The sequence below is a fragment of the Rhipicephalus microplus genome, chromosome 8, assembly GCF_043290135.1.
Source record: "Rhipicephalus microplus isolate Deutch F79 chromosome 8, USDA_Rmic, whole genome shotgun sequence".
Taxonomy (NCBI): Eukaryota; Metazoa; Arthropoda; class Arachnida; order Ixodida; family Ixodidae; genus Rhipicephalus; species Rhipicephalus microplus.
Genome location: NC_134707.1, coordinates 57416583 through 57433156, shown reverse-complemented (window position 1 = coordinate 57433156; position 16574 = coordinate 57416583).

Below are 16574 nucleotides of genomic sequence, written 5' to 3'. Positions count from 1 at the left end.
AGTATGATAGGACATAGTTACTAGGTGAATTGGGGGCGGGAACGAGCAGAAGGAACACATAACACAAGACCACGCATAGCAGTGAGTCGCTGGTTCCAAAGAAAACAAGTAAAAAAAGCAAAACTTTTCAATCTTCCGATATCAGTAGCAAGCACCTTCCCTAATTTCACTTCATGGGCAAAAAAATTTTCAAAAGAAAGGAATTTTTACTATAGTGTCATGCGCAGCTCGTGGTACAGTACACTTGTGATGCTGAACGGCACAATTTGATGAATTTTCTTCCACAGGCATTCTGGTGGTTCCTGCAACTTGGTTGAACTTTATTACCCGTTTCACGCTAAGGCTACGGGGGCACCGCTACTAAAATTTTCTGAGAAACAACAACAACAACAACAACAACAACAACAACAACAACAACAACAACAACAACAATGTCCAATAAATGAGATTTCATCGTGTATTGCTGGACAATGCACAATACACAAATTACCGTTAATGACGGTGCTAGTTGCGGTTACCGCAAATTGTAAGGACAATGACAACACGCCCAAGTTCTGCCTATTGTGCACGCGCTTTTTCACGAGTCGATTCTGCTCCTTAGTGCTTAATTTTCATTCGGCCTCCTTGATTCCCCGTGAATGAATGAAAGCAAGAGAAAACGATTGTCCATTTCACGAAGTTAAAATATTTGTGTGGTCCACTGTCGCAACTCCTAAAGCAGAAGAAATGCTAAGAGCAGACGGGGAGGGCGGAGGTAGTGATTCTTAAGTACGAAAAACTAAAAGTGAGCCCCGCCAACTGTCTACGTCAGAGTGCGACCCCTCAGCAGCAGCTCACAAGAAAATTGATAAGGAGGGATCAAAAGGGAGAGAAGTAAAATTTGAGAGAGCCTATAGCCCTGTGCTGTTGCTTCTGAAGTTCTTGATAAAAATGACTCAAAAGCCTTGAAAATGATGCGAAAGCAGGCCACTTCAGTGAAAGTTTTTTTTCTCCGCTTCCTCTTTTTACATAAGGATACGTGCTCAGGTCCTCTAACCTCTTTTTCAGTGCAGGGCTGTCAGGAGTAAGTGTGTGTCCAATTCTGCTGTATGTTTGATATTTAGTTCTTCATTATTTTTTGTTATCTCAAGCAAACGCGGTTTTACGAGAAATTTTACGTTTACCTATATTTGTGTTCCTAAGAAATAGTACAGCCAATACACTGCCATCGTTTTCATTGCGTATTTTCTAACTAATCCACCTGATTGTTCTACGTACATTTGTTTTATAAGCCCCGCCGCGGTGGTCTAGTGGCTAAGGTACTCGGCTGCTGACCCACAGGTCGCGGGATCGAATCCTGGTTTCAGCGGCTGCATATGCGATAAAGGCGAAAATGCTGTAAGGCCGATGTGCTAAGATTTGGGTGCACGTTAAAGAACCCCAGGTGGTCGAAATTTCTGGAGCCCTCCACTACGGCGTATCTCATAATCATATGGTGCTTTTGGGACGTTAAACTCCACCTATCAATTAATTCGTTTTAAAACAGAAAAGTTATATCCTCCCAGTTAATGAGTACGTTAGTGGAAAGCGAAAGCTTCTGTTGCAGCCTTGAACATCGCTTGTAGACGAAGGCTGTAGGGGAACTACATACATTTACAAGAATAGCAAGATAATCAAACTTCGCGTTGTACAATGGTGCGATTTACTCGGACATGTGCTGGGGTAAGTATCACTGTTCAGTGTTGCTCAGCACACCTTTCACTTCGGAGTTTCTAACTGGGACACCATTTTTAGAAATAAATGCTTACTTAGAAAACTCCCGACACGCTATTCAGGGCTACAGTCCTGTCTGGTCTACTACTGTGCTCTGGGAAATCGAGAACGAGAATCACATAAATAATAAATGACAATGACAAGATAAACGTGCTTGCACGTACTATAGGGAGCAATATGAAATTCAACACCAAATTCATGTTCATTCAATGATTACTTGTAATGTACTGATATGAATATAAAATATTAAACGGCCACTAAATCCCTTTCCGCTTGATCATTCAGTCTCATAAGGCTTTCGCAATCCCAGCCGTACTTAGCCGCTATGACCTTGTATGGGCATAGGCTAGTCTAGTGTTCCGTCTCCTATTCCTCACGACTGAACAAATCCATCACGTTGTGGAATGTCTAAAGCAGTGGTCCGAGAACACGGGCTTGAAGGAAGCTATAGCCGCCACTCTAATCACGGCAATGTGTTGGCATCAAACTAGGAATATAAGATGAACTCGGCCGACCATTAACGGCCCTTTATCAGCATGTGTGATGGAACAAGTAGGCTACTATAGCGTTGTTCTGCGTAGCGAGGTGCGTGCAATGAGTGAGTGAGTGAGTGAGTGAGGATGAGAGTTAGTGAGTTAGTGAGGAGTGAGTAAGTGGGTGAGGGTGAGTGAGTGAGGATGAAAGTGAGTTAGTGAGGAGTTAGTAAGTGGGTGAGGGTGAGTGAGTGTTTCAGGTGTTTCTGGAAATTGACAGCGACAAGTTATATTCTGAGTTATATAATTAGTTATATATTATATAATTATATAATTATATAATATTATATAATATATATAATTATATAATATAAGTTAAGTTAATTTCTGAGTTATATAATTCTCGATCATTGTCCGGTGATTGTTTCTCGTTGTTTTCTTTTCACGTTATGCTCTACCTAGACGTCGTTGTGTAGAAGCCAAGCTTGGAGATTAATGGAATGCGAATATATCTCATTGTTACCATTCATTGATTCCACTACGTTGGCATATAGCATCGTTCTACAAGAAACTACTAGCTTCACCCTATTCCGCTTGTTGCGCAGTCACGAAGCTGCAACGCAAAAGTATGAAAATTTTTTAAGTACAGTTGTTTCCTGCCCCTTCAAGGAGCCATGTTTATGGTGGGTTTCGATACCTCGTCCACGAGCAAAGGAAAATGCATAAAACTTGTATTGGAATCTCTACCCATTTCGGATTGGCACACATTTGGGCCTTTGTGATCCACTCTACTCGATTTAATGTGACGTGTACACTTGTTTGCCAGAACTACGCGACATGAACCACCATTTGGCCGACGCTGGCACAGTGACCAATGTTGGTGGTATGTGGCTAAGTACGGTGTAATACCATAGAATAAAGAACCAATGGGAACACTGCTACTATGCGCGAGAATATACGGTCGGCTTGAACACCACTGTTTATCACTCACCGAACACCAACAAAAATAATGGTGGTGATTAGCGAATAAGAGTATTGGTGAAGGCCACTTGGTATACGTGATTAGCAAAGGCAACCACGAAACCACACATGACACAGAAAGGATCATCCAAAAGTAGGGCAACAAGGAGAAGACGCGAGCATGTAACGACAAATTTAAAAACAGGGGCTGGGCGGTGGAGTCGACGTTGTGACGAGTGTCTTTTTCAAGGCTGCCACAGCTTTGAGAAAGACAGTAGCGGCCTTGAGAAAGGCAGTGGAAGCGTCGAAAAAGACAGTTACAACCTTAAAAAAGACAGCTACAGCCTCTCAAAAAGACAGTTACAGACAGTTACAGCCTTCCAAACGAAAAGTCCACTTGTCGAAAATTCCGGCTTCACCACCAACTCCCGCTTTCGAATTTCTCACAGAAGGAAGTAGCGACTCTATAGATACACAGAGTAGATTGGAGGCCAGTTATTGTAATTCTTAGCCAGAAATTTTGTACTTGGTAGAAAGGGAGAGTGATCTGATCGTAAACGCGTTGGATTCCCGCCACAGTAAGTATATGAAGCCATTTAAGTTCGATAGACCAATGAGTTGGGCTGTGTACTAAAAGCAAACATTTGTGTTGCATTGTTCGCAGACTTCCAGAGGTACAACTTCCAAACGCCGCACCATGGCATCAGCCTTGATTGTCCAAGCGTCCACCGCAGAGTGGAGGTTCAAGTGCAGAAAGCTGAAGAGCACGACCGACGTCGACTGGAAGCGGGTAATAAGGGGTACTGAACTTGAAAAGTGAACGAACACAACAAATACACACCCGCAGGTTACCTGAAATCAAAGGTTTGCTCGAAGCCAACTACACAACATTTGAAGCCACATCGCACACCTAAACACACACACACGAACATATATGTCTTGCAACGGTTATGAGAATGTGGCAGTGAAGTCGCCGGTAGCGCACGCTTCCTTCTGGTCGTACCGCACAGTCTACAAATGGACATACTGACAGCCATGCACAATGACGCCACAGCTTGTAATCTGGGATTCATCAGAACGTAGACTCGGACACAAGGGTGGGAGACACCGTCAAGCCATACGTCGTATGTTGCGAACAATGTTAACGCTACAAGCGCCATTTGACACCTCCGCCGGGTCTTCTTCAACCACTGCCACCACTTCGTCTACCATTCGAAGAGGTTGGTATCGATCTTTTGAGCCCGTTTCCGCGCTCGTATGAGAACAATCAATGGTTGATAGTATGCGTCGACCACCTCACCCGTTACGCAGAAACAATGGTGGCCACATCATCCTCGGCAGCTGCGTGCGTGGCCATGTTTTTGCTTAGATTCATCATTTTTTGACATGGCCCTGCCAGAGCGATCATTAGTGATCGTGGTCGTCAGTTCATCGCATACGCCTTCGAAGAACTGGTTCGTCTGTGCAATTCTCAGTTCCGCCATTTCTCACCTTATCACCCTTAGACGAATGGGCTAGTAGAACGTACGAACAGAACTCTTACATGTTGGCCATGTACATAACATTTGACCTCAAAAACTGGGATGACGTTCTCCCCTTCATAAATTGTGCGCATAACACTGCGAAACATGAGACGACTGATTACAGTGCTTTTTACCTACTTTACGCACGTCCACCGTTAAGTTGCATCGACACTATTCTACAATTTCACTCCTATAGCGACTATACCCGTCTCCAAGACGCTGTGTTGCCGAAGAAGCGCCTACGTATTGCTCGTCTTCCTACTGTAGCATCGCAACGCCGATCGAGGGAACGCCATGACAGAACCGCCATCAGTCTGTCGCATACTGCAAAGGAGACTTTGTCTGGTTGTGGACTCTGCAACGTAAACGCGGCCTGTGCGAGAAGTTTTTACGCCAGTACACGGGCCCATTCGGCACTGTCGTCGATTGCTAGAGCGATTTGATATACGTGTTAGCATGACTGACATCAGTTGGCCGTCGCCAGACTCAGCTATACTCGCTCCCAGCGGCCTTCATCTAAAATCAGGGTAATGCAATATATATATATATATATATATATATATTGGAGGAGCGTTTGTCGCCGGATCCGGGAATAATAGGAGAATAAAAGGAGTTTGACTCACAAGTGAAAAGATTTTTTACTTGACGTTTCGACCGTGGGCCCGGCCTTCGTCAGAATCAACTGACGAAGGCCGGGCCCACGGTCGAAACGTCAAGTAAAAAATCTTTTCACTTGTGAGTCAAACTCCTTTTATTCTCATATATATATATATATATATATATATATATATATATATATATATATATATATATATATATATATATATATATATATATATTTTTTTTTTTCAAGCGAGGGCACACGTTTTCGTTTAGTTTTTTTTATAATGCTGAGATAGAGTTCATTATGTGAACATTTGTTACAAGGTCAACGATTCAGCCAAAGTACAGATCAGATCTCCACAGACACAGAATTACGGTTACAACTGTAATTTGAGAGGGTCCACGGCTGGACTTCCAAAATCATACATTCATAAGCAACCACTAAAAGTTTTGACACCAGAAAAGAATTCGCAATTCTCCTAGAACAGCCCCACTACGTGTAGTTGTTTAATGCAGCATGTGCACATATGAGGCGGGCATGCTTAGGTTGAACCCGTCGATACGAGGCAGCATACTTACGCAAGAAAAGAAATCATGGAGGCCACGACCGGTCGACAAACTTTTTCTCGTGGCTCCATGTAATGGAGACGATTAAAACCGAAACATGCTTGTCATAACATCCTTTGTTTCATCGTTTGCAGCTTGCCAAGAAAATCTGGGTGCAGTCTTTGGTTACCAAACCCCACTACGACACTCAGTGCGCCTCAAGGTGCTATCGTGGCTTACAAACAAAAGTTTTCTGCTATAGTGAAAAACACGAAGACCATTCAAATTTTGCTCGCCTCGCCACAGTGGTGTAGTGGCTAAGGTATACTCGGCTGCTAGCCCGCAGGTCACGGGATCGAATCCCGGCGGCGGCGGCTCTTAAGGGCTATAGGAGGATAAAGACTGCACCTACACCATGCACACTTTCGACTTCTTGAATTTAATTGTCACATTTCAGTTCAGATAGCTCGGGTACAACACTGCCTTTAGTTATGTAATCTAAAGACGCTACAGTTCGAAAATAATAGGGCCGTTTATGGTGACCGAGTATTAATACAAAACTCAGTATTCGTGAAGGTCGGGATCAGGGAAGCAGGTCTCCGTGCACCCAGTGAAAGGTCCGACGTGCATACTGATGGAAGCATGGAAGCAATTGATTTTTTGCAAATGTGGGGCAGTTATTCTAATAGACCCCTTTCGTAACGCGCGAGTGCGCTTTCATGCACTCCATATTCGTCCAACTAATGGCGGCACCTGTCTTTCTTCAAGTAGCCACGAGGTCATAGTTGCACGTAGTTTGGGTTGTCTATTATCTACCAAGAGTGCGTGTACCAAGAGGGCTGAATGGGAATTTTCCACGTCGGAGCGCAGGTCAACTGTCCTTGAACGCGCTGCTATCAGCGAGTGCAGAAACCGCATTAGCTAAGAAAACTGCATGGCACGAAAGCCTCCTTTACAGTTATGAAAAGTGTTCATACCACCTTATCGACAGTGAACATTAAGATGAAAAAAGCAAGAATGATCTCTGCGTTTTGCGCACGAAACTTCGTAGCTCAAAATTAAGGACCCGTTTAGAAGGCGTCTGAACTGGGCCGCGGCGAGCTGCTCCTTCAAGTACGAGACTGTAATGAGTACGAAAACGTACCAAGGTTTACATATAGAAAGTTACCCTGCAAGCTCAACCAGCGTCGATTAACGAATGCCATTCGTGAAGCCTGATGACAAAGTTCTAAGCCGCTGTGACGCCGACCTTCTCGAAAGCGTAAGGGACGAAAAATCTTCTCTCGTGGTTTAGTCTTCACAAAGAACCTTGATGGTATCTCATTAGAACTTTTATATAGCTATAGTTAACTTTGACACACAGATATGAAGTTTTTGTGCATTAATCGCACATTGCCTAGTCACAATGACTTTTGGGGGGCCTTCTTACATCTGCTGTTCCCTTTCAAAGCAAGAGTTAGTCAATTGGCGATCGTGACTGGTTAAGCTACATATTTTTCTTTACCTACGGCAAGTTCACCTCCTTGTTTACAAAGCATAGCAATTTGGAATTCATTGCCCTTCAAATTAAAATCATCGCACAAAAGTAATACTTTCACCTCCCGTAGCGAAAAACATTTCCTTCGGGAGTTTATGGACTCATCTCATTTGTGTATATAACTGTTAATAGTGCTCAACAGTTTAGTGTTAGTTTTAAATTAACATTTACCTTTGTACAATTTATGCAACTGATGTAAAACTGGTTGCATTTGTCATGAACAGTTCTTTAATCTCGCTTTGTTCTAGTTTTATCCCTTGCCATTGAATATTTTCATGTCTAATTTTATCAGTAGTATTTAGCTCATGTTATGTAATAATTGTATTGTTACTATTGATTAAGCTCGTTAGTCAATGCTCACAAATTCGCACCTTTTGCTGCACGTTGTTTTTGTAATTACCTCATTCGTGTCGCCACAGGAGGGGTTCCTGTCAGTTTCTCTGAAAATTTGAGACCTCCTTCTCTACTATTCCAACCATGTAATGGAATCTGGAATAAGTGATAAACTTGACTTCACTTGACTTGACTCGACCTTCATTTCTCTCCTATGCCCGAATAAACAGCGCTTGAAGCATCATTGGCGCACGTAAGCAGATCTGTTGAGATTACTTGAACATTATTTATTCGTTAACTTGGATACCATGAAATATGCTGAACAAAGCTAAGTTGGAACAAGACCATTTCTGTTTTTTTGTAGCGTACGTTACACGTCACTAATGGTGAAACTAATCTATATTCATGTTGCTCCACAGAAATCCCAAGCAAACATGGCACGTTAAAAGAGAGTATAGGAACGAATGGCACAGCAAGGATACAATTGGATTTAAAAAAGCTGAGCCCGGTCATTTGAGGTTGCATGCGATAGACTGAAAACTTGACCAGGATTTAAGGATGAACGCTTGTAGCACCATCTCTCGGGAACAGCAGTGGTCTGCCGTAACTGAATAGGAAATAGGACACGAAAAGCCATATTTGACAAAAAAGCTAGTTACAAAAAAAACGGCCGGTATAATAGAGCACTTAGTCATTTGAACATTCTGTAGAAATTGCACTGATGCGCTACAAGCCGAGACCTTCTAATACTGACAATCGAGCATCTGCTTTTACAGCGGAAGCTGTTGCGAGATCACCGCGAAAAACCGCCAGGCCTCCGCGGGACGCGTTGCACTGTCACAGAGAAAGCTGGAAGAACGGCCTGTCTAGAGTCGCATTTATAAATTCTTTGGGTAACCGCTACAAGCACGATTGCAGGGGTACCCACTACGCCATAAAAATAATTTCGCGTGGTAGAGAGGCATGCCGTTCTTCGTCATTGTTTCGGACAAGCATAACAACCGATACAGTTTTGCGAAGAAAATTGTGCAATTCTTCCACGCTGTGGCCGACGACGATGAAGAATTATGCCTAAGGCTATTGTGATGGGTTGTAGCATTCGACGGCCTACTCGATACGTGATTCGCAATGTGTGGCGCCTGTTTGTTGCTTCGCTGTTCTAAAACGTTTTATTACACGAATTACTGTTATTTCTTTCCTGACGTGAAGTCTGCCTATGGTCAGTTTTCAACGCTCTGGTCAAATTTTCAGCATTCGGTGTGACGTCAGAAAATGAAAAAAATAGAGGAGCAGCTCCGCGATGCTCCGCGAACGACAGCTCCTGGAGGCCTAGCCCGGGCCAGTAATTTCTCGTTGGGTCCTTAATAAAGTTTATTACCTACCTACCTCTATGAGCATGCTAGACGGATAAATTGTTTGCTTGAAGTTGATCTTCAGTGACAGGATGATCTACGGCTATTTGAAACAGTTGCATGCTTGTGCAGGAAACTTGTATAGTATTGCCAACCTGTAGAGCCTGTTTGTGCTAGGGTACGTGTAAGGTTACAAGGACACATTCAAGCTATTTGATCAATTTTAGCTTTGCCTGATCTACTTCTAAATTTCAAAGACGATAGTCTTTCTTGCGATACTTAAACACAGAAATTTTAGGTCTGCTCCTCTTTTTTTCTGTTTGTCCATCTGTCATGATTCAGCCACCTGGCCTAACTTAAAGTACTTGCTGTACGCCCAGCCAACTTCCACAGGTGACTGCGTTCATGATTGCGAACATTGTCCTTCAAAAAGCAAATATATTGCATATATGAGGTGCAACAACGATACGTAAGTATTGGCTGGTGTGCTTATTTACTAGAAAATACATGCACACGTAATTCTAAAGACCCTAATGTTGCTTAGGCTGCGCTGAAAATGCGACTATATGCTTGAAAGAAGGCCGTCAGAAGACTATCGTCTTTCGATGGCACTGTCAGCGAAGCGCGCCGATAAGGGGCCAAATTTTCATTGTAGAAAATGAATTAGTGAATGAACTCGTAACAGTATCGGCGCAACCCCAATGGTGATCCGCGACCAGGTTACTCGACTTGCTGCACTGCCCAAAATATCCTCACTAACCGTAAGTTTAGCGTGCTTCCAGAGAAAATGACAGCTCTGGTGAGAATTTGCGTGCATAGCAGGTACTACATATATAGCACACTGCAGGCCTGTTCACAGGCCTCTTTACCACTTGATCGTACCCAAAGTTATTGATGGGAGCCCTAAATTGTTCGCAGATTATAGGTAGTAACTCACTGTAGACAAAAAAGATTCACATATCCTAGCAGCTTTTGCAACTAATTGGTCTTCTCTCTTCGGCGTAATAATTATGTCTTGTTTCTGGGAATGTATTGTAGGCAAACAGATGAAGAAATTCCTCCTTTAATTTCGTTCTTTGTTATTTCCGGTCACTCTGTCCGAATGCCCTGCACTGCGTAACCTCAGAGGCAATAATTAGTCAAATTTATTGACGTAAGCCCTGATACGTCGGTCCTTGCGTAATTGAAATACAAAAGTTTGTTACAGTTTACCTAAGTAACTTCGTGGGTCAGCATCCCTGATTTTCTTGGCAAGTCACGAGAAATTGCGTAAGCAAAGTTCAATGAAATGAGTTCGTTTCAAACTCACTTGAGTAGAAATTACTATCACCTATTTTTTTTTTAAATCCAAGTACACGACAGTCTAGCATTCAATCTGGCGATATTCGGGTCAGTTGTCGTGCACAATAACCCCTAGACCACCGTGACGAGTGAACTGCTACTAACCTCGCATACGGGATAGTTTGATACGATTCATCCCAAATACTAGTCACAGCTGTTTGTTTCTCCGCAGGCTATCAGCCCCACACGTATCAAATACTAGACACGGACTACGTACGTGGTGGAACATTTCTTCAATTACTGTAAGTATTGCTTCGTGCATTCCATGCTACCGAATGTAAACTATGGTTGTGCTAATATTTTAAATACTGAAAACGAAACAAATATTTTATTTGTTCAAAGAATATTCGACTTCAAAGAAGCCTCTTCGGACTTCTCTAAACAATCGACCTCGTCCTATTATGCGGCTAAATATGAGGTTAACTGTTACTAGGAGTGCTAAACTTGATTTTAAAACGACGCAGTGAGCCATCCAGATGATAAGTATAACCCTAAGAGACAAGAACAGAGCAGAGTGGGCCAGGAAACTATCGGGTGTTAAAGGATTGATTGATTTATTGATTGATTGATTGATTGATTGATTGATTGATTGATCAAATTATGTGTGGGGTTGAACATCCCAAAATCACCATATGATTATGAGAGACGCCGCAGTGGAGGACTGCGGAAATTTCGACCACCTGGGGTTCCTTATCGTGCACCCAAATCTGAGCACACGGGCCTACAGCAGGGTGTTAGGATATCTTGGTCTAAATTTAGAGGAAGGGATGGACATGGACCGGAGCCCGCAGATAAGATAACTGCTTGTCATTAAGAGCGGCAGACTGGATTCCAAGAGAAGGCAGACGTGTGAGGGGAAGGCAGATGTAAGTAAGAAGTTTGTGGGGGATAACGTAGACGCAGCAAGCACAGCATCACGTTGATGTGCGAAACATGAAAGATACCACCATGCCACAGTGGATGAAGTTGGGATGATGATGGTGGTGGTGATTATGGGATGTTGCATCTACCGAGTCGCAGATCCGAACAACATCAGCTCATGACAGAGTGTTCGAGCTTACCGATGCCACAGGCGTTTGTGCCGCCAGTGTCACCTCGCAATTCACGCAAGCATCTTTTTGCATATAACAACCGCCCTTTTACGATGCGGTGGGGCTGTCTTATCGGCCACGCAGGGCAGCACGATGAAAAAGGTGAAGGCTGCGCAGAAATAATGTGCGGAATGGATCGCCACGTCACTTCCACTCCCCGTCCCCCTCTGTAACAGTATGTAGAGCATTGTGTGTTCATACAAATCCGCGAAGTGTACCCGACGTCCAGAACACGTACTGGCTGCTGAATCTGGCTGTGACGTCGGATGGTTTGGATTGACACCCGAGGATGTTCTGTGTTTCCGTGGTTCACCGGAAGTAACCTGTACGCCGGATTTAGCCGATGGGTGAAAACGCGCACATTCCACCCGTTCACACGCAGTGTGGGATTTTTTGCCGTCGCGATGCATGACCCGGTAGGGTCCACTGTAAGTCGACACGAAGTACATAGATTTACTGTATAAGAAAAGGAAAAAAAAGGCAACTGCCCGTTTGTAGCACAAAGTCACAAGGGAGTTTGGATTTCCTTGTGGCTTCGTGCTACAAACGGTTTGTTTTCTTATTAAGTTGTTTCCCTTTCTTAACCTTTCCGCCACCTTGAGGGCTTCCGCGGAACTCATTTGCAAGACTTATTCTATGGGTTGCAACGGAAGGGGAATTCGCACAGTAACTCGAGCACGAAGGTACTGCGCACTGTCTAGTCAAGGAGTAAAGCATGGTGCATGTTGCCGTATATTCTTAAAGACGAAAGGAGGCAAGCTTTGCAATGATGCGCTGTAGTTGGCTGAAAGATGGTGGTGACGGTGCGTCGGGGGTCTGGCAACGAAGTCGGTCGGATCTTATGTGGCTTTGGGAGATGGTAATGCACCGAGAAATTCACCTGGGATACAGAGCGGTTCCCACGTCGACGAGCTCTGCCTGTGTAGCCTGAACGTCCGTCTTGAAGAGGGCGCGAACATGGAAGGAGCAGCGGCTGGGATGGCCTCTTGCCAAATTCAGTCAGCGTGACACATGACGGCTGCTTTGTAACATACCACCGGTGTCGCGACAGTTGCCTAAACCGAACGCGATTTCAAACACGAGAATGTGGTTTCAGCCTTGCCTTCCCTATCATTCCTGCAGACGCAATGTACTCCTCGCCACTTACTTCATCAAAAGAAAAAAAAGTGTGCGCAATGTGAGCAGTAAGCACCGAGCCTATCACGGTGTCGCACTTTTCGGCTGTATACGTTGTTATTTTCACTCGCGCCGTCGAAAACACGCCAAACGAAGCTAAATCAGTTGATCACGCACGATAAATGTGCGAGAAGGCAGAAGAAGCAGGCATGCTACTGCATGGCCGAGCAGGGCAGGAGACAGTTCTAAACTGATATTCCCTCGTATATGGACCACCACACTCGAGCTTATTTCTTCATGATGTCAAGGAAGTTCCTGGCGTCGTGACTCAGGCACCGAGCAGTTGAGTTTCCCATTGGGACGACAGTGCTGGAATACAAACCCCAGCGAGTAAAAAAAAAGCTATAACGAGACGGAATTGGTTAAGGGCTGTCCAGATAGCCCGTGTGGTGGCAGAAGGGCCTGGCCTCTCTGTCCAGACGTAGGAGAAGCCAGCATCAGTCTTGGACTTATCCTCACAAGTGATGACTTTGAAAGTTTTTCATACCATATACCACACGGAATTGGTCAAAGTGGAACGCGATGAGCGCATCTCGCTCGCTACATGAGTGCACGCGGGTTGTGGCTGGGCTATATATATACGGGGGACGCGTGTAGCCGGCGGACACTCGCTGACGCGTGCGCGCATCGGTTTTCTGCGTGCCCCCTAACGGCAAACGCTAGCGAACGCAGCAACGGCGACGCAGCGGAAACGGCAGCGGCAGCGGCAACGCAGCTTCCTCTGGTCAGTGGACGGTGCCTATTCACCTTTTCATAAACGCCTCCCTGGGCGCCGCCATAGCCCTCCTTGGGCTGTGCGAACTGGCGCGTCCCCTCGAAAATGCACTGACAACGCTGCGCCCTTAGCCTTTGTACTCCCGCGCACAGCCCACCATGGCGGTGTTTTTTTTTTTTCCTTCCTGTGAAAAGGTGTATACCGCGCTTGTTTACTGCATTTTTAGAGCTTGTTTTGGGGCCTTTTAAAGTAAAAGATTCCTGATACGTACCAGCTAGGCCACGCTATACTTTTCGTTTGGTGTATATGATGATGATGATGATGATAAATAATAATAATAATAATAATAATAATAATATTTTTTATTTCTTCAAATAAAACAGTACATGTGACTAGGCCTGCCAAAGCCAATTGGTGGCTTGAGTGGCAGAGAGCAAAACAAACCGGACGCGTTACAAGATTGTATTTTATGGCCTAAGAGGGATGATAGGACAAAAAACAACATGCATATAAGATTAGAAACAACAGGGGATATAAGCAATAGCTACAAACATTATACAACAGTTACAGCAATTGAAAGTGAAAAGGTGTAAAGGAAAAAAGAAAGAATTAGAGCAAATGCTTCTTAAGCAAAGTAACACACTGGATAATTGTGCAGCATCATGCTTGCGAATGAGTGTATATGAAATAACACACGACATGCATTACAATTGTAGACAGATACGCCGTGGCAGTTTCCTTAATTAGTATTTTGTTTTTGTGCGAAAAATGCTGGGGGGAAGTAGATTGAAATAGGTTGGTACATAATGGGCTCGTATTCTAGTTCCATACTTTGTTGAACACTGCGGCCTCCAGTAACGTACTTTGGGCCTTAAAGAACGAGAAGTAACATACGGAACCAGGAATTCTTTGGACCAGAAATGTTTTAAAACAACCGTTTGAATGAACAGATCATTGAAGTTTGGCATAAACAGCGTTTTGAAAATGTCTTTCTCAGAATTAATGTTCAGGTCGTAAGATATATTTTTTTAAAATCGAACGCAATATTCTGTTTATTCTATTGTGCCAATGGACAGCACAGTGTCCGTAAATGGTTATTCCGTAACGCAGTATACCGTAACCTAAAGCGTGTGCTATCGTCTTACGTACTGAAAACGGCATGTTGTATCTTATGTTATATAATAGACATGACATAGCGCGAAGTTTTTTGCAAACATAGGCGAGATTACTATTCCAGGAAAGGTTGCTGTCAATGTATAAGCCAAGGTATTTCACAACAGATGAATACTGTAATTGACTACAAGAGCCGGATGAACAGTCAGAACAATGCAAAATGAAAGGATATTCAAGGGTTACTTTCTTCAATGGATTGTGGAGGCAGATTAGATTAGTTTTAGGCACATTTATATTAATAAAAATATCTCAAAACCAATCCATGGCTTTAGTGGCAGCTGACTGAAGAAGAGTAATCGCCTCATAAAAGTTGTTTACAGTCGTTACGATCACAGTGTTGTCGGCATATTGATATAGAGAAACCGGTATCGCGCTGTGAAGGTCATTTACAAAAATATTGAATAGCAGCGGACTAAGAATTGATCCCTGTGGAACGCCGGTTTTGATGATTTGGAACGCGCTGTGAGATTGTTCAACGGATACAAGTTGACGCCTGCCTTGGAGGAAATTTGTCATCATCATCATTGTCATCATCATTGTCATGATGATGACAATGATGATGATGATGATGATAGGGTGGCTGTTCCCTGTGAAGGAGGTGGCCGCAGATACTGTGGCCGAGCAGCGTAAAAAAAAAGAGGAAATGGGGACATGGGGCAGAAAAAAGTGGGGATGGAGAGCTATCCACACACATACTGCACTCTATAAAGGTATATCAGCCACGTTTTCAAGCGTTCTTCGTGAGTTAACGGGAATGATTTCAATTATTTGATGATTATTTATGTGGTTCATATTATTTTACGCCTAGTTAGGTCATTTCGCACTGCTTTTCAATATTGCAAGCCTTGTTTTAGGCCTTTATTGAACAGTGCGTGACAATGCGACATAAGACAGTGAACAGGTGAGAAACTGGACCCATGAAGTGCTACGCAAAGAGTACGTTTAGAGAGAGAAAAACACGTGACTTCACCTACTTCGGCAAACCAACCACCTCTGGTATCGAGCACGCTGTGCCTCGTGGGAAAGATTAGGCCTTCGCAACCCCCAAGCGCATGCTACATAAGTGAGTCGACTACGGCCTTTTCATCCATTAAATTGTTGCTTGACAGTGGGCTTAAATGTTGTAGCATGGTTCATGAAGCGGAGTATGCAGAATGCCAGTTGGTACATGAGGAAAGCCTACGACGACGACGACGATGACGACGATGGTGATGATGGTGATGATGATGATGATGATGATGATTTATATTCAGGTTAACTATATTCAGAACACGTAGCGGAGACCCCGCCCTACACGTAGTCTCCTCTACTCACGAAAACTAACTCACGACTATAGCTCACGAAAAGATAAACTCAAAGCACGAGCAGTGTTCGTTTTTATAGCAGCGGGAGTGGACGGGCTCCCCTAGAAAGTGTTCTATTTATTTTTACATGCGTTATCGAACCTTTAACCATTTCAATGGAGTCGAAAATGCTGTAGGCCCGTGTGCTCGGATTTGGGTGCCCGTTAAAGAACCCCAGGTGGTCGAAATTTCCGGAGCCCTCCACTACGGCGTCTCTCATAATCAAATGGTGGTTTTGAGACGTTAAACCCCACATATCAATCATTATGAAACCTTTAACCAGCTTCTTGCGTTACCTCTAGAACAAGCCGAAATGCTAGTGTTCTTCGCCGTAATATTAAAGAGCACTCAGAAACAATCGCGAAGCTTCCCAAGCACCGTGGCGTGGCCTGCGCCGAGCGATAGTGACAATCTTTGTTGGTGAAACTCGAACACACTGAGATAAAAAAAAATAAGGGCGCGTGACAATAATGGGCGTCGGCAGAATTTTGTCTTAGGTGGTGCAAATGCAGGCTCTATCTAGAGCTCGACAGGGGGAAGAGCTGGTGTAGTTTGGGTGTGGGACGACTGCTGGTGACTCTTGAAAGGGGCAAGTGTCTCTCATTGCAGCCCTCTGCCGACGTCCACGGTGACAAAGATGTCACATGATGCTCCCT